The sequence below is a fragment of the Canis lupus genome, chromosome X (assembly GCF_011100685.1).
Source record: "Canis lupus familiaris isolate Mischka breed German Shepherd chromosome X, alternate assembly UU_Cfam_GSD_1.0, whole genome shotgun sequence".
Taxonomy (NCBI): domain Eukaryota; kingdom Metazoa; phylum Chordata; class Mammalia; order Carnivora; family Canidae; genus Canis; species Canis lupus.
The window spans coordinates 45,546,283-45,550,565 of NC_049260.1; positions in this window are offsets into that span (position 1 = coordinate 45,546,283).

Sequence of the window (4,283 nt, forward strand, 5' to 3'; positions counted from 1 at the left end):
CCTTTCATCCTTTAGCAGGATGGTCTTTGATCTCATGTGTTTGAATTTCTTCCAAATTTCTTCTTGTGATTGAGTTCAAGTTTCAAAGCATTATGGTCTGAAAATATGCTGGGGTGAATCCCAATCTTTTGGTATTGGTTAAGACCTGATTTGTGACCCAGTATGTGGTCTATTCTGGAGAAAGTTTCATGTGCACTTGAGATGAATGCGTATTCAGTTGAGTTTGGATGTAAAGTTTTGTAAATATCTGTGAAATCCATCTGGTTGATTGTATCATTTAAAGCTCTTGTTTTTTTGGAGATGTTGTGCTTAGAATATCTGTCATTTGCAGAGAGCTCCATGTTGAAGTCTCCCAGGATTAGTGTATTATTATCTAAGTATGTCTTTACTTTGGTTATTAATTGATTGAGATACTTGGCAGCTCTCACATTAGGGGCATAAAGATTCATGATTGTTAGGTCTTCTTGTTGGATAGATCCTTTAAGTATGATATAGTGTCCCTCTTCATCTCTTACTACAGTCTTTGGGATAAACTTTAATTTATCTGATATGAGGATGGCTACCCCTGCTTTCTTTTGGGGACCATTTGAATGATAAATGGTTCTCCAACTTTCATTTTCAGGCTGGAGGTGTCCTTAGGTCTAAAATGAGTCTCTTGTAGACAGCAAATAGATGGGTCTTGCTTTTTTATCCAGTCTGAAACCCTGCATCTTTTGATGGGATCATTAAGCCTATTCACGTTCAGAGTTACTATTGAAAGATATGAATTTAGTGTCATCATATACCTAGTCAGTCCCTGTTTTTTGTGGATTATTTCTTTGGGCATCCTCTTTCTTTTACAGAGTCCCCCTTAACATTTCTTGCAGAGCTGGTTTGGTGGTCACATATTCTTTCAATTTCTTCCTATCTTGGAACCCCTTTATCTCTTTTATTCTGAATGAGAGCCTTGCAGTATAAAGAATTCTTGGCTGCGGGTTCTTCTCATTTAGGACCCCGAGTATATCCTGCCAGTCTTTTCTGGCCTGCCAGGTGTCTATGGAGAGATCTGCTGTTAATCTAATATTTCTCCCCATATAAGTTAGGGATCTCTTGTCCCTTGCTGCTTTAAGGATTTTCTCTTTATCTTTGGAATTTGCAAGTTTCAGTATTAAATGTCGAGGTGTTCAACGGTTTTTATTGATTTTAGGGGGGATCTTTCTATCTCCTGGATCTGAATGCCTGTTTCTCTCCCCAAATTAGGGGAGTTCTCAGCTATGATTTGTTCACATCTGGTCCTCTGTCCCTCTCGGCGCCCTCTGGAACCCCAATTAAATGTAGATTTTTCCTTCTGAGGCTGTCATTTATTTTCCTTAACCTTTCTTCACGGTCTTTTAATTGTTTTTCTCTTTTTTCCTCAGCTTCCTTCCTTGCCATCAGCTTGTCTTCTATGTCACTCACTCTTTCTTCTACCTCATTAACCCTTGTCGTTAGGACCTCCAGTTTGGATTGCATCTTATTTAATTGATTTTTAATTTCGTCCTAATTAGATCTAAATTCTGCAGTCATGAAGTCTCTTGAATCCCTTATGCTTTTTTTCTAGAGCCACCAGTAGCTTTATAATTGTGCTTCTGAATTGGCTTTCTGACATCGAATTGTAATCCAAATTCTGTAACTCTGTGGCAGAGAGGACTGTTTCTGATTCTTTCTTTTGTGGTGAGTGCTTCTTTCTAGTCATTTTGCTCAGTGCAGAGCAGCTAAAAACAAGTTGTACTTGTTAGAAGTGCAAACTCTTCTCTGTAGCGTTCCAGCTGTTTTCTCTTTAAATCTCAAGTCAAATTTGTAGGTCTTCAGGATTATTTGAAAGTCATCTAGGTAAATTGGTGGGGACAGGTGACTTGGGGACCCTACTCCTCTGCCACCTTCCCTGCCCCTCAGCATCTTTAAATTTAATCAGATTAGAGAGCCAACTCCAGAACTTTCAGAACCAATTTAGAAAACTCATCCTTAACATTCTGTTCATCTAACTCCAAACCTGGCACCAAAATCTGTATTAGTCAGTGTTCTTCAGAGAAACAGAACCAATAGGATATGCTTATATATAAAGAGATTTATTACAAGGAATTGACTCATGAGATTATGGAGGGTGAGAAGTCCCAAGATCTGCAGCCATCAGAGAAGGTGTAGTATATATACAGTACTACTGTGTACTGGTGTAGTATATAGTGGGACAATACACATTATGTAGTATATAGATCTAATGGTATAGTTCTAGTCCCAGTCCAAAAACCTGAGAACCAGGAGAGACAATGGAGAGACTCCAGTCTGAGTCTGAAGGCAGAAGAAGACTGATATCCTAGTTTAAAGACAGCCAGTCAGGCAGAGAAAGAGTGAATTCTCTGTTAGCCTTTTGTTCTATTCAGGCCTTCAATGGACTGTGCAAAGCCCACTCGCATTGGGGAGGCAATCTACTTCACTCAGTCTACCAATTCAAATCTTAATCTCATTCAGAAATACTCTCACAGGCACACCCAGAATAATATTTAGTCAAATATTTGGGCACACCATGTCTCAGTCAAGTTGACACACAAAATTAACCATCATAGGGATTTAGATTTCCAAACTAGCAGAACTCAAAATTGCCATGATGGGAAGGAAAAATTCTGAGTGGATTATTAGGTGTAATAGTGAGAGGTACCATTCCTACTCCTCCCCCTTGGTTTCAGGTCCCATATACACTGACTATGGGGGACGATAGCACCATATAATAGTCTCTGATTCAAAGTATATACTCTGTTCTATAAAACAGCATCTCATCTTTTCAGGGTGTTGTTTCTTAACTAGCATCATAATTGAGTCTTCAAAGCCATTCCACCTTTCAATTAGGCCAGCTGCTTCCAGATGATGTGGTATGTGGTAAGATGAGTTAATTCCATAGGCATAAACCCATTGCTATACTTCCTTTGCTGTGAAATGAGTTTCTGTATTAGATGCGATGCTGTGCAAAAGGGTCCACCGATGGTGGTGTTGGCACAAGCATTATGGGTGGGAGAGGGAAAATCCTATCTAGAAAATGTGTCTATTCCTATGAAAATGAATCTCTGTCCCTCTTCATGATGGAAGAGGTCCAATATAATCAACCTGCCATCAGGTTGGTTCCCACGAGGAATAGTGCCATATCAGGGACTCAATTTACATCTCTGCTTGATGGCAGTTAGGCACTCAGCAACAGCATTAACCATGCCATCCTCAGTGAAGGGAAGGTCATATTATTGAGCCCAGACATAGTTTCCACCTCCACTATTTTGTTCCTGGGCTGCTATGGACTGAATTGTGTCCATCAAGATTTATATGTTGAAACCCTAACCTGCAGTGTGATGGTATTTGGAGATGGGGCCTTTGGAAAGTAAGTAGGTCATGGTAGGATTAGTGTCCTTGTAAAAAGAGACATGAAAGAGCCTTCTCTCTGTTATGTGAGGACACAACAAGGAGATGGCTGTCTGCAAGGCATGGAGAGAGTTCTCAGCAGGAGCTAAATCTGCCTGCACTCAGATTTTAGAACTTCTCAGCCTCCAGAACTGTTAGAAATAAATTACTGTTGTTTAAGCTACCCAGTCTGTTCTATGGTGCTTGGTTATTACAGCCTAAGAAGACTAGCACATGGGCCCTTTTTTTTTTTAATCAAACTCTGGGGTGGCTGGTGAAAGAAGCTGACTGATGTGCACAGAGCAAGAGTCTCCTCTGCAGTAAGTGCCTTTTGGTGGGCATTCACATGGGATGCAAGTATCTTCACTGTGTCCATTCAGAGGATCCATGCACCTCTCTCTTCCTTAGACTTCTCTGTCACTAATATGCCAGTACTATTCTTTCCAAGTCCCTGACCACATGCATCAGTGTAGGTCCATTCTTTTGGCTCTCACTCCAGATACAGTAGACAATGAAATATACTGCTCTGTGACTGCTCACTGGAGAGGATTTTCCTTCACCACTGTCATTCAGAGTTACCCCTGAGAAGAGCTGTAATGCACATCTTTCCACTTCCAAATGATGTCAAATCGTGCAGGCATCCATATATAAACCAGGCTTGAGTCTTGTCTTTTTCAGCCAACTCATCATGAGGAATGCCCTTTGATACCATAGACATGGACTTTAGGAGAGGAGGCAATATTACAGGATTTGGTATCAAAAGAGTCTGAGCCACTTGCTCATACAACTTACTTGGACTTTCTGGACCTGTCTAAATTGGTCAATTTTCATTTGATAATAAATTGCTGCTATGCATGTTTAACCTTATGTCTATTTGGGTC